Here is a 15,672-nt window from a genome sequence, read left to right on the forward strand (position 1 = left end):
TGTGCCTTGCACAACATCTGCATCCCATAAGATAGGAATGGCTGACTTGCTCTTTAAGTCCATGAGCAGTGCCTACACCTCTCACCTACATGGCGACAATCAAGATAGGAAGACCCACCGTATGGCGGATGTGCTGTGAGGCTTTTGCGATTTTCCTAACTTGATTTATGGGTTCCAACAGCGTGATAAAAAGGTCATCGCATGGTTGTGGCATTCATTAATGAAATCGATGTATCTAACAGTAATATCATGTATTCAACAAGACGTATTTAACAGTAACTTCACTTGGCTAACCAAACTTCACAATACTGCATGCAGGAGAGAAAGAAATAGTTTTAATAGGGCCTGCTTGCAATGGGTTATCAAGTCGAATATCAGATAAGTATCTAACCACTAAATAAAAGAAAGGGTAAAGCTGAACTGTAAAAACAAGCATTTTTAATATATTTATAGGATTTTGATAGATAGTATGAAACACACCTTTGGGGGACATTACAGCAATTTGAACTCATAATAAAACACGAGGGATTTACACCTTGAGACACCTGAGTGAAACATGTCCTTTTCTAAACTTCAGAGTCTAAGCATCAATGGCCCAGGTTCTGTACCATTTTGGACTACAGAAATACTACATATTAACAATTATCAAAAGACAAAGGTTACTCGTCTCAGGGGATATTGAATGACGCTGCCCGCTCTTTCTTAGGTTGCTCCCATTTAACATAGCATGGCTGCACTCAGCGATTTACACTAGCCAACTTTTGAAAATGGTATCAAATGTAAGTCATTGGGTATTGTCTGTAGGAATTGGCCCCCGTTTTCTTCACTCTAAAAAAATCAGATGTATCCAGATGCCCTTCACTTGCAAATAAGTATAGAATTACTATCAGTACTGCTAACGAGTCTCTGAAAGTATTACACTTGAAACAAGCATTGGCAATGCCAATCGCTCGGGCTTGTGTGGGCATGTGAAAGAGAACAGCAATGCGGCTTCAGATTGCTCAGAATGGACCCATGATAAATAGAGGAAGTTGCTCCCTTGGTGCTGTTTCCTAAAGCTAGAACATTGACAGGTGCTTTCATTTCAGAGCAACTGTTAACGTATATGCTACACCAAAAACATGCACATTTTAAAACGTTTACAGGTCAACCAAGTTTAAAATGGAAATGCTTACCTTATAAAGACACCCTTGCAATTTAAATACTACAGAATAAAGCCAACTTTAATTTATTAACACGTTCTGTCTCTTTCGGTATTAAAGCAACAATGTTTACTTCACCCCAACTGCAAAACCTGCACTGCTATTGCCACTATGTGCTAATGCCCTTAAAGACCGAGCGAGGGGTCATTATTACGTGGGCGAATGTCCCCTAACGCATGTCCTGAGGCAAAGGGTGAGTTATTATCCTTTGATAAGGATCTTTCCCTCGGTCTGTAAGGCTTAATTGCAGCAGCAGCCAGGATACTTGACCATACCAACTGGTAGTTGTGTGCAGTGCTTTGCGGTATGCGTACTGTATGCAAAATATTTATTACAACATTTCAAGTGCACTAGAGGCGAGGCCAGGTGTACCCTTGTCATTCTACTCAAGATAGCCACAATGATAGCCCAACAGTAGGTTGTGTATCCAGTCATAAACATGCCCGTGCCAAAATGAGCGACTAAACGCTTTGAGCTGGAATAGAGCACACACCAATATTCTCTTCCATCTCATGTGCTTTAAAGGCTTGTAAGGATAGGAAGTATAAACCATGTCCCCAACCCTTTCTCACAAGTGTATGCTACACCTGCCATTCACCTGGTGCCTCCATTTTGACACGTCTTCATAGATTAGAGAATGGGACAGACACGGCAGAGTTGTTTGCGCCTTGCTTTTTCCCTTGCACGCCGGGTTGTGGTAATTACAGAAGGCAAAACGACGCACATAGTGCTTATAAATCGAATGGCTGAAGACAGACCTGGTTTTTATCACACCAGTAGACTGTAACTCTCATAAGACAGCTTTAGAAGAACACTGTCAACACTTTGAGCACAACGTTTGATGGTGATGCTTGCTAAAGGTAGCCCAGTGATCCCATCACGATGTGTTTTGGGTCGGGAGGGACATGAAGTGGGTGGGAATGCCATGAAAGCAGAAGCAAAATGGTGCGAGTACATGGCCATCTAATAGCAATATCTGGCAAATGCGTAATGCCTAACACATTTTTTATCACACTCGTACACTAACTCTCATTGCACTGCTTTTATGCTTTAAAAAACAGTCACACACTTCAAGCTCACTGTTTGATGGTGAGGCTTGATAAAGCTAGCTCAAAGTTCACAACAGGATCTGTTTTGGGCAGGGGGGGACAATACAACACTGTTAACAATTCGCCCAAACTAAAGAACCTATTACTAAATACATACTTTCGTATTTCTCTGTGAACTTTCAACGAGATGCAAAAATATTGTGAATTACTCCAAAGGTGTACATGTAGGCCTACTTTATTAATGGTTACAAACTAGGAACTTGAGCGCGTGTGGTGTGTGATGAAGTTAAATATCCTACACTCACATGGCAAACGATGTTTAATAATCACACACGGGTGGCACAGCGGGACGGATACAGAGAGTTGTGCATAGCTTGGCATTGCCCATAATCACGTGTGTGGAATGCGTGCTGGTCAATAATACATCGCCCAGTTTCCAGTGCGCATTGGCCAATGCGCATTACTGTTCAGAATTTTAAAGCAATCTCAATGATGGCTCTCTGGCGAGACTTGTCTGACTGACTGCCTTGTCCGACTACAACAGAGGCGACCCAAAACGGTTATCGCCCAGCAATCTGTGCACATCGTAAGGACGAGTCAGAAGTAGCCAAATATCTACAAAATGAAACCAAACTCTAGTAGGTATAGACCCGAACTAGCCACATCGCACACACATTCGCCTTGCATATAAATCGGGAAACAGACTGAACAAAAAAGGTCGCTGCCTTACATCTGAAAATGAATAGGCGTGCGTGGACGACACATGCCAAAGTGCGTACGCTTCGGAAATTGAAAGGCATCTCATTAATCAGTAGCTCAGCATCCAGCTCAAACAAGAGCAACACAGTGGCGCATTTTTTGTAAAACTAGAAAAAATTAAGAAATTAAGTTATTTCATTAAAAAAGCAAACCTGTGTCCAGTTCGTCTGCTGCGTGGTAATAAAAACAAGGATTGGCAAAGCCAATAGTTTTGGCATTTACGGGTGTTCATAGCATTTTATAATTTTACGGTTGAATACAGTAAATATATAGTCCTATATAGTTAGAGCTTATAGACTGAATAAATATACTATTCTCCAGCATGGGGTCTGGCATGGATTCACATGCTCATGAATATTCCCCGTCGTCAGGCCGGGAATCCTCGGTATAGAAAAAAAATCAGTATCAGTTTCGTTTCTGATCTGTCTTTCTTGGTAGCAACCACTCACTGGTCTCTGGGTCATACTGCCCCCAGCCAATGACTGCCCTCTCCCTAAGCCCCGCCTCTGGCAGCCATCCTCAGATTTTTACCGCACGTTCAAGTGTTGGGAGTCCTCGTGCTGTAGCTCTCGAGCTTTTGCTGCGTTTTCGCGCTTTTTTCAGGAGATTTTTCTCATTTTTCGGTTAAATAGATCCTCAAGCTCCACCGTTTCTACATCCGATCAACGGGGGATCCGTGTCGGAGTTTTCTACGCCCCTCAAGGGTGAAGATTTTGTCGAGTTACGCTTTTGGAGGATTCCAGAAGTTCCGAGGCCTACCCCGGACATGGCCCAGGAGAGAGGAAGCTCGACGCCCGGGAAGCTGTTCAGGACCTGCCTTGGATGCCAGCTTCAGAATGTTTTCAAGGAGGACGAGCATTCGTTATGCCTCTACTGTCTCCATGAGGACAAGACGCACACGGAGAAGGACTGCGCGTTTTGTGGGAACATGTCGGAGCGGACCATGAAGGATCGCCACCTCCGTCTCGCCAACTGGCTGGAAGGGAAGAGCCCGTCAGGCGAGAAGAAGAAAAAGAAGTCCGAGCTGTCTTCTAAGTCCTGTGAGGGCGCCCCGGCGACGGGGGCCCAACAAAAGGCTAAGCACCGCGAGTCCGCGGGCACCGGGAGCGCCGAATGGTCAGGCTCCTTGGCTGCCAGGCAGGGCGCATCCTCCCCGGCGCCATCAACCACGAGCCAACGCTCTGGCTCGGGTGAGAGGAAGTCCGAGAACCCAGCGAAGCTTCTGGAGAGGCCCCGGTCGATCTCGAAGATTCCGGCAGAGGGGGAGCGAGGCTCGGACCCTCCCCCCAAGGTGAAGGCCCCAGGCGTCCAGAAGGTGACGATGGCCTTAATTCACCCTGCTAAGACCTCGATTGAGGATGTCGTCGCGGCCCTGGCTCAGCCTGTGGAGGCTACACCAGTGGAGGCGCCCTCAGGACCCAGAGTCTCCCTGCCTCCGCGGAGGGAGTCGTCTTTCAGGCCCATTGAGAAGACCCCCACAAAGTCCTCGTTGGAAAAGGTGGGGGAGGGGCAGGTGGCCATCGTGGATATGGACACGACCTCTGAAGAAGAGCTCATCGAAGTTGTGGAAGAGGCCCAGCCCATCGGGAAGGATCCCGACGAGGGCAGCGACGAGAGCGACGGGGTCGCCGACAAGGCTCCTCAAGAGCCCTCGCGCCCGTCGTTTCCGGCGCCGCAGGACACTTCGGCGCCCCATTTTGTCAGCGATTCAGTCCTTATGTTCGGAGATAAGGACAAGGTTGCTCCTCCCCCCGACGGAGGTACCTGAGCCAGACCCGATGGGGGAACCGGAGGTAGGACCTTCGGAAAGTCCACCGCATAAGAGGAGGAGGACGCATCCTACGCCACCTCTCCCACCTCTGCGGCCTGCTCTGTCTTCCCCCCGGTCTACTACCCACGGGGATGATACAGGCACGGACACGGCTACGACAGGTACAGATGAGGACGGAGGCGACGACGGGACGTGTCCCCTATTACCCCCTGCTCAGGCGTCCCCGCCCGACGAGATTGGATCCTTTCATGCCATGATTTCCAGGGCATCCAAGCTCTTCCAGCTCTGCCCAGGAGAGAAGAAGAAGGAAGGGTTCCTTTACCAACGGCGCAAGGCTAAAAGGAAGACTGTCCTCGCCGTACCGCTTCTTGATGACATCTGGGATGAGGGCTCACCCTCCTCAAGAACCCTGCCACGGCGCCGGCAAAGAGGGACCGGTACGAGAAGAAGTACCGGGTCCCTGCAACCTACCCCGGATTCGGTCGTCTCGGCGGCGGCAAAGTAGAAAGCTGGGGGGGCATCGGCCTGGACATCAACTTCCCCGCCGGACGGCGAGGGCAGGAAGTTGGACACGATGGGACGGCGGATCATCTCATCCGCAGCAACGACTATCAAGGCGGCCAACGCCCTGGCTATCGTAGCCCACTACAACAGGGAGTTGTGGTTCAAAATCGCCCCTCTGTTGGACATCCTTCCGGACGCCAAAAGGGCTGAGGCCCTTGAAATCCTACAGGAGGGTGAGATTGCTTCGGACCACGCCATCACGGTGGCAACGGACATCGCTGACACCGGTTTCCGTCAGTTGGGCAACGGCGTTGGCTTGAGACGACGAGGATGGCTCAAGGCCACGGATTTCCGCCAGGACGTACAAACCAAGGTTTTAGACATGCTCTTCAACAGGAACAACCTGTTTGGGAAGGCGGTTGATGAGTCCCTTCAGGCCATCAAGACAGACACAGAGACTGCCCGGGCACTGGGAGTGCTCCAACAACGACGGCCGTCCTTTCGGAGCTCCGGAGGCAGACAAGGTGCCTCCAAGGGATCCGGCAGTGGCTCCTCCACGTACCGCCAAGCGGCAAGATCTTCGTCCCAGGAAGCCTAAAGGGGATGCGGCAAGTCAGGTGGTGCCCGTCGTCGTCGTCGACAGGGAGGTCAAGGAGGCAAGGCGGCCTCCAAACAAGATTGAACCGACCGTGGGGTCAGGCCCCCGCCGAAGCACCCCGGTGGGAGACCGGCTGGCGAGGTTCGTCAGCGTGTGGGAGTCCATCTCCACCGACCATTGGGTGCTGGACGCCCTGGCCCAAGGGCACGCCCTCGAGTTTCAGAAGAAGTGCCCTCGCGTTCCACCCGTGGCCAGGAAGGAAAATCACATCCCTCAACTACTGTTGGAAGTAAGGGCGATGCTCAAGAAGGGTGCCATCGAGCTCGTCCCAAAGAGACTTCGGGGCTCCGGAGTTTACTCAAGGTACTTCCTCGTAAAAAAGAAGACAGGAGGATGGCGCTCCATCCTGGACCTATGACGACTGAACAAGTACATCAAGGCACAGAAGTTCCGTATGGTCACCCTCCAGCACGTGCTGCGACAGCTGGAGGAGGGCAATTTCCTGTCGTCGTTGGACTTGGAGGATGTGTACTTACACATCCCCATTCTAAAAAGAAACCGAAAGTTCCTCAGGTTCGTGGTCCAAGGGCGGCACTACCAATTCAAAGCCCTCCCGTTCGGATTGAAGTCGGCACCCAGGGTGTTCACCAAGTGCCTCGCACCGGTGGCGGCATGGCTGTGCCTACAGGGGATCCACGTCTACCCCTACATGGATGACTGGCTCATCCAGGCAAGGACAAGGGAGCTCGCCGTGGAGCACACTGCGAAGACCGTCCAGCTGCTCACGGACCTGGGATTCTCCATCAACTTTCCAAAATCCCACCTGGTTCCGTCGCAAGTCGCCCTGTTTCTGGGAGCCAAGCTCGACACAGTGGCGCGGTGGGCCTCGCCGTCGGAGGAAAGGACCAGGACCATTCTGGGCAAGGTGCAGCATCTGCTGGCCACGGACATGGCCAGGGTAAGATCTATCAAATCCCTCCTCGGGATGATGTCCTCCTGCATTTATATGGTGCGCCTTTGCAGGCTTCGGATGCGCCCCTTACAAGAGTTCCTCGACGCCCGCTGGGTCCAGTCGACGGGCAGCTTCGAGGACAGGATCTCTCTCAACGAGACGTTCCGTCAGGCGATCCGGTGGTGGGGTACCCGCTCCCATCTGTCGGCAGGCACAGACTGTCAGACCCCAGCTCACCAGGTGACGGTGGACGCCTCCCTGGAAGGTTGAGGAGCGCACTCCGGAGATCTTCACGCGAGAGGCCTTTGGCTCCCGGAGGAGAAGTCTCTCCACATCAACATCTTGGAGCTCCGCGCAGTGTTCTGGGCCCTCAGGTCCTTTCTTCTGTCCCTCAAGGGCAAGGTGGTGAGGATCTTCACCGACAACACCACCACAATGTTCTACATCCGGAAGCAGGGTGGAACCAGGTCCCCTGCCCTATCCAAGGAAGCCCAGGATCTGTGGCATTGGGCCGTCGCCCAGGGGATGTTTCTGGTGCCTCTTCATCTGGCAGGAATAAAAAACACGATCGCCGACTCACTCAGCAGGGAGCTGCGCTCGTGCCACGAGTGGGAACTACGCCAGGATCAAGTGGATCGACTCTTCCGACGATGGGGCAAACCCCAAATCGATCTCTTTGCGACAGCGACGAATTCCAAGTGCCGGAGGTTCGCCAGCAGGTTCCCCCAGCCAAGGAGCATGGGCGATGTTTTCTCGTTCCCCTGGGACGGCCTATTTCTTTATGCGTTCCCTCCGCTGCCTTTGCTGCTCCGGCTCATCAACCAGCTCAAGAGGTCCCAGTGCAGTATGATCCTCGTCGCACCGGCGTGGCCGAGACAGATCTGGTTCCCGGACCTTCTGGACTTGTCAACGTCCCCACGAGTCAAGCTGCCGACGGACGCAGACCTTCTCTCCAGAGAAGGAGGCGCCATTCTTCACCACAACCCGGAGTCGCTGAACTTTCAGGCCTGGCTCCTGCAGCACTAGAGTTTGGAGGGTACGACATCCCGGCCGACTGCAGAGTGGTTCTTGCAAAGGCCAGGGCGTCCTCAACTCTCAAGTGCTACGGACATAAATGGAAGAGGTTCTCTGTTTGGTGCCGTGCACAGAAGATTAACCCTCTGCGGATTACGGCCCCTCAAGTACTGCCGTACCTACTGTCGCTGGCCAAAGCTGGACTGGCTCACGCCTCCATCAAAATACATCACCAGGACTACGGGACGGGCGTCCTTGTGGTCTCATCGCCTGGTGAAAGAATTCATGAAGGGACTATTCCGATCATTCCCGCCGGTGAAGGCTCCTGCCCCGGCGTGGGAGCTTAATGTGGTGCTGACCAGGCTCATGGGGGCCCCATTCGAGCCTATGCATTTGGCGCCTTTGAAGTTCCTGTCATGGAAGACAGCTTTCCTCGTGGCCATCACCTCCGCACGACGAGTGGGAGAGATCCAGGCCCTATCTTGCAAGCCTCCATGCTTGACTTTTCATGACACGAGGGTGGTGCTGAGGACAAACCCCTCCTTTATGCCCAAGGTGCCGTCGGACTTCCATCTCAACGAGCCCTTGGTGTTGCCAGTTTTCTTCCCGTTGCTTTGTCGCCGGCCGAGAGGACTTTGCACTCGCTGGATGTAGCTAGAGCGCTGAAGTTCTACGTGGACCGCACGAAGAGTTTTCGGAAGACGTCACAGCTGTTTGTGAACTTTGGGACTGTGAATCAAGGGAAGGCTCTCTCGAAGACTTCCATTTCCAGATGGCTCTCCGGCTGCATCATGCACTGTCACCGGTTGGCAAACCGACCGCTGCCCGGCCGTCCGAGAGCCCATTCGACCAGAGCGATCGCTGCTACCACGGCGTTCCTGTCTGGTGTGCCCCTGCTGGACATCTGCAGGGCTGCGACGTGGAGGTCGACGCACACCTTCACAAGATTCTACTGCGTCGATCGGGACTTCAGGGAGGAGTCCAGGGTCAGCCAAGCAGTGCTGCGCAACCTGTTCGCCTAAGGTGAGCCTGGTGAGGAGGTAAGAGTTGCTTAATGTTGAGTTGTTGTATTGCTTAATGTTGAGCCTGTTGCCACCCCCCGTGGTTGTGCATGTGTGTACTGCTATGTATTCTCTTATTCATGAGCATGTGATTCCATGCCAGACCCCATTCTGGAGAAGGAACAAGTTACTTACCTGTAACTGTTCTCCAGCATGGGTCTGGCATGGATTCACATGCGAACCCTCCCGCCTACCCCTCTGCGGCTCTTCACTTGGTCATACTGCCACTTTACGTGCTACCAAATCTGAGGATGGCTGCCAGAGGCGGGGCTTAGGGAGAGGGCAGTCATTGGCTGGGGGCAGTATGACCCAGAAACCTTTGATTGGTTACTACTAAGAAAGACAGATCAGAAACGAAACTGATACTGATTTTTTTTCTATACCGAGGATTCCCGGCCTGACGACGGGGAATATTCATGAGCATGTGAATCCATGCCAGACCCATGCTGGAGAACAACAGTTACAGGACAGTAACTTGTTCCTTGTTCACAGCAGTGCACAACGTCCCTTTACTATAGGGAACAATCCTGAGGCAGAAACTGGGTACGAGCAATAGAGAGAAACGGGGCACAATCCTGGGTAGAGAGAGTGCGCGAGCACGAGAGAGAGGCACTGCGAGCATGCGAGAGACGGCCAGTGAGCATAAGAGAGACAGGGCAGGATAGTGAGGGAGCCATAGGGTGCAAGTGTGAGAGAGAGACAAAGCACAAGTGTGAGACATAAGGCACAAGGTGCGTGCGAGATAAAAGCGATGGGGCATGAGCATGAAAGAGACAGTGCAAGCATGAACTGGAAATAGGACGCGAGGGTGAGAGAAAGACAGGGTGTGAGCATGAGAAAGAGAGTCAGGCCATGAGTGGGAGATAGACAGGGTGCAAGTGTTAGGGAGAATTCTAAAGAATGTGCTAATTTCTCTTACCTTTTGAGCCCCCCCATCAACTTTGTTGGATTTCTAGGATTTATTTATTTTTTATCTGGGAAGAGTGTGAGCCTTTTTTCCCACTCTTCCATGTATTTTGATGTGTGTTTTACTTTTGTGTTATTTGGATATGGAGTTTTAAGACAACTCCATAGGCCTCATCTTTTTCTGTGCGTCACACAGCAGCTTCAGTGCAGTCATACAGGGATGCCTTTCAGACTCCCCAAGGGTTAAACACCTTCTCTGGGACTGGCTACTGTCTCCCACAGCATGTAAAGTTAAATTGACTTTACCAGTCTCTTTAAATTTACAGACCCAGCACACACTATCTTCCTATAGAGTGCTGGAGGGGTTGCCTAGCATCCCCTGAGTCAAAACACTCATGTAACAGTCAAATGTTACCCTTTCCTACTTCAAATGGCTGGTGGCAGTGGTTTAGATCAAACTACCTTGATTTTTCCCAACTGCGAACACCGGTAGCTAAAAATCGGGTCAGCCATGTTTTTCAATATGGCGCCCGAGACCTATCTGTAAAAACAGACTTCGGTCAACTTTTTTCACCATTTCTTTTAGGAAAGGTCCTTCTTGTGTTTGTCTCTGCGCGCCAAACCAGGTTTGGTCCCTTTGTTCATTGGCCTTTGGCGGGCTTCAGTGCTGCATGTTTGCTCCCCCCTTCTTTACAGTAACGGAAATGTTCCAATGATGTCATATGACTGATGAGCTTAAAAAATCATTGAAGAAAGTCGCTCCCTACACCCAGTGAAATGAAATATAAGGTTAGTAGGATGAACTTCCCCTCAAGTTTGTTTGATACAAGCCCACTCTTTCAAAATGGGCTGACCAGATCTCTAAAACAAGTATTTTATCCTTATACCCACAGGTTTATTAATGAATGATGCACAGGGCTCTGCGCAGGAAACTGCATCTGCCCTGTTTCCAATTATCAAAAGTGTCCTGAAGACGGGTATCGATAACACACTGACACCAAGAGCCGTTTCCTTCCGGTGTGGTTTTCGACACCCAGAAACACAATCCAGTGTTGACGCCCCATGTTTCAATAGTGATCTACACATGGTTTCAATTAGTCACCTTTGTTACTAACACCACATTGGTCTAAATGAAAAGCCGCATTTTTGTATAAATCACTAGACGTGTGTAAGTCTTGTTTCTTTCTTTTTTTTTCTTTTTCTCTTCAAACCAAACCTAAAATTTGCTTTAATGGTTTTTATTTTTAAAAACCTTTTTGATATATTTATGTATATTTATTAAAATATGTTTTCCGACGATATCTGGTTTTTGGCTAATACATATGCTGTGTAAATAGCCTTGTGCAACAACTCGGGGGAGTTGTTCATCCGCAACCTGTGTTTTGGGAAGCTGGGTAGCTAGTGGTGGGATTGCTTGCCTTGGTTATACAGGTAGGTTTCCACCTCATATTATATTAGACCTGGTCAGGGAGTGGGAGGATGACCTTACATCACCCACCCTGTGCTCCCAAGCACTGAGCCCCTTGGCGGACAACTGCCATAGTTGGGGGCATTTCACGGCCCACACAGTCACAGTGCCTACACCAGGTGTTGGCAATCATGACTGCACGCCCCACAGTCAGCAGGCACATCTACCACCTCAGTCAGCAGGCACATCTGCATGGCCAGGGCACCTGCAGAAAGGCAGGCCGTGGTCCAAGATTTTTATGGGGTGGCGCACTTCCCCAGAGTGCTTGGTGCCATTGATTGCACCCATGTGGCTCTACGTCCATGTAGAGCTACAAAGCACATATATCACAATCACTTGCATTCCATCAACGTGCAGGTTGTATGTGATGGCAAGGGTATCATTACTTCTGTATATGCAAACTATCTAGGGTCCACTCATGATAGTTTCATATTCAGAATGTCACCCCTACACCGGGTCCTGGAAGCTGGGAGGCATGGCAACACATGCCTCATTGGTGAGTACAAAGGCCCGTGCGCATGCATGCATGTCACACACACAAATACACACCAATGACAAACATCTTCGTCTCTACAGGGGACAGTGCCTACCCTCTGAGCACTACATGATGACGCCAATACGGAACCCTGCCACACCACCCCAGGTAAGATACAACACTCCCCATATTACAACTCAGGGCATAGTGGAGCACATATTTGGAGTGCTCAAGTCATGTTTCCGCTCCCTTGACCACTCTGGTGGTGAGTAGCTATATGCACCACCACTAGTGTGCAGGATCATTGTGACAGCATGTGTCCTGCACAATGTTGAAACACAGCGTGGCATACCGGTGGACATGGTGGTGCCCCCACACCCGCAACCACATGCACGCCACTTGCGCATGCCAGGTCAAAGGGCACGTGGCGAGGCTGTCCGTACCCAGCTTGTGGCGATATTTTTCACCCTGTGGCATGCACACAGTCGTGGCACATTCCAGGTGCCATTCAATGATGACAAAGGGCCAGTCATGTGTGCCCACCAAACCACCCTGAGAATGTGTCCTTGGAAGTGTCTACATTGTGTGCATCCCTTAGAACTAAAATGAATTTCATTTTGGGTTTCCAAAAGAAACACATAGATGAGGGACTATGCCCCTACCACCATGCCAAACTAGACATCCAATCGCCTCTGTCTCACATAAACCGTTCCATAATTATTTTCAAATTCATTTGCATTTACAAAGCGCACAACAGGCCTTGGCCATCGTAGCACTGTTACAGAAGGCTTACATAGTTACATAAGTGCTTGTCAAAACATACATGTTGCCTAGCCCCATGTTGCAGTGTGGCAGCAGTATACAAATGCAGAAAGTCATTTAAGTGCACGTGGCTAGGAGGAGACGGAAGAGGGGAGGGTGGAGGACAACGAGATGGGGTGTGTGGGGCACACACAACATCACAGGCAACCATGGGGGGCTTAGGGGGCACACACAACATCACAGGCGACCATGGGGTGTTTGGGGGGCATACACAACATCACATGTGACCATAGGGGCATGGGGGCATACACACAGCCATCACAGGGAACAAGGGGGGTAAGGGGCACACACACAGCCATCACAGGGGGCAAGGGTGGTGAGGGCCACACACAGTCATCATGGGAGTGAGGGGCACACACACAGCCATCACAGGGGGCAAGGGGTGTGGGGGGCACACACATCACATGCGACCTGGGGGTTGAGGGCACACACAGCCATCACGGGGGGTGGGGGGCACACAGCCATCACGGGGGGGAGGGGGTGAGGGGTACACACACAACCATCACAGGCGACCGGTGGGTGGGGGGCATACACAACATCACAGGCGACCATGGGGGGTGGGGGCGATACACACAGCCATCGTGGGGGGCAAGGGAGTGAGGGGCACACACACAGCCATCACGGGGGGAAGGGGGGTAGGGGACAAACACAACATCACAGGTGACCATGTGGGGGGGTGGAGGGCATACACACAGCCTCACATGGTGCAAGGGGGGTGGGGGCACACACACAGCCATCACAGGGTGCAAGTAGGGTGAGGGGCGCACACACACAGCTTTCATGGGGGCAAGGAGGGTGTGGGGCACACATACACAGCCATCACGAGGGGCAAGTGCGGTGGGGGGCACACACACAGCCATCACAGGGGCAAGGGGGTTGGGGGCACACAAACAGCCATCATGGGGGGCAAGTGGGGTGAGGGGCGCACACACAGCCATCACAGGGGCAAGGGGGGTGAGGGGTAAAAGCACATCCATCACAGGGGGGCGAGGGGCACACACACAGCAATCATGGGGGTAACGGGGGTAAGGGACATGCACACAGCCATCATGGGGGGCAAGGGGGTGAGGGGCACACACACAGCCATCACAGGGGCAGGGAGGAGTGGGGGGGCACACACAACATCACATGCTACCAGGGGGGTAGGGGGCATATACACAGCCATCATGGGGGCAAGAGGGGTGATGGGCACACACAGCCATCACGGGGGACAAGGGGCACATACACAGCCATCACGGGGGCAAGGGGGGTGAGGGGCACACACACAGCCATCACGGGGCAAGAGGTGTGGGGGGCACACACATCACATGCGACCTGGGGGTTGAGGGCACACACAGCCATCACGGGGGGTGGGGGGCACACAGCCATCACGGGGAGGAAGGGGGTGAGGGGCACACACACAGCCATCACAGGCAACCGCTGGGTGGGGGCCATACACACAGCCATCGTGGGGGGCAAGGGGGTGAGGGGCACACACACAGCCATCACGGGGGGAAGGGGGGTGGGGGACAAACGCAACATCACAGGTGACCATGTGGGGGGGTGGAGGGCATACACACAGCCTCACATGGTGCAAGGGGAGTGGGGGGCACACACACAGCCATCACATGGTGCAAGTAGGGTGAGGGGCGCACACACACAGCTATCATGGGGGCAAGGAGGGTGAGGGGCACACATACGCCAGCCATCACGAGGGGCAAGTGTGGTGGGGGCACACACACAGCCATCACAGGGGCAAGGGGGTTGGGGGGGCACACACAGAGCCATCACAGGGGCAAGGGGGGTAAGGGGCACACACAGAGCCATCACAGGGGCAAGGGGGTTGGGGGGGCACACACACAGCCATCATGGGGGGCAAGTGGGGTGAGGGGCACACACAGAGCCATCACAGGGGCAAGGGGGGTAAGGGGTAAACACACATCCATCACAGGGGGGTGAGGGGCACACACACAGCAATCATGGGGGGAAGGAGGGTGAGGGGCATACACACAGCCATCATGGGGGGCAAGGGGGTGAGGGGCACACACACAGCCATCACAGGGGCACGGAGGAGTGGGGGGGCACACACAACATCACATGCTACTAGGGGGGTATGGGGCATATACACAGCCATCACAGGGGCACGGAGGAGTGGGGGGGCACACACAACATCACATGCTACTAGGGGAGTAGGGGGCATATAAACAGCCATCACGGGGGCAAGAGGGGTGATGGGCACACACAGCCATCACGGGGGACAAGGGGCACATACACAGCCATCACGGGGGCAAGGGCGGTCAGGGGCACACACACAACCATCACGGGTACAAGGGGCACATACACAGCCATCACGGGGGCAAGGGGGGTAAGGGACACACACACAGCCATGATGGGGATGTGAGGGGCACACACAGCCATCACGGGGGCAAGGGGGGGGTGAGGGGCACACACACAGCCATCACAGGGTTCAAGGGGGGGGGTGAGGTGCACACACACAGCCATCACGGGGGGTGAGGGGCACACACACAGCCATCACAGGGGGGTGAGGGGCACACACAGCCATCACGGGGGCAAGGGGTTGAGGGGCACACACTCGCAGCCATCGCGGGGTCAAAGGGGGTGAGGGGCACACACACAGCCACCACGGGGGGCCAGGGGGATGAGGGGCACACACACAGCCATCACGGGGGGAGGGGCGTGACCATGGGGACTTGGGGGGCATACACACAGCCATCACGGGGAACAAGGGGGGGTAAGGGGCACACACACAGCCATCGCGGGGGGTAAAGGGGGTGAGGGGCGCACACGGCCATCACGGGGGTGAGGGGCACACACACAGCCATCACAGGGGCAAGGGGTGTGGGGGGGCACACACATCACATGCAACCGGGGGGTGTTAGGGCACACACAGCCTTCACAGGGAGGCAGGGGGGGAGGGGCACACACACAGCCATCACGGGGGGAAGGGGGTGAGGGGCACACACACAGCCATCACAGACGATCGGGGGTTGGGGGCATACACAACATCACAGGCTACCATGGGGGTGTGGGGGCCATACACACAGCCATCGCGGGGGGAAGGGGGTGAGGGGCCCACACACAGTCATCACGG

At 53.1% G+C, this 15,672-nt stretch overlaps 1 protein-coding gene across 2 annotated transcripts in view; it reads left to right on the top strand.

The window, feature by feature from the left end:
- The window catches only part of SPATA20 (spermatogenesis associated 20), a 2,241,715-nt gene that overhangs the window by 2,153,502 nt on the left and 72,541 nt on the right, over positions 1–15,672 (top strand). The window lies entirely within an intron of this gene.

Source organism: Ambystoma mexicanum, chromosome 3q (genome assembly GCF_040938575.1).
Source record: "Ambystoma mexicanum isolate Mex_15411 chromosome 3q, UKY_AmexF1_1, whole genome shotgun sequence".
Taxonomy (NCBI): domain Eukaryota; kingdom Metazoa; phylum Chordata; class Amphibia; order Caudata; family Ambystomatidae; genus Ambystoma; species Ambystoma mexicanum.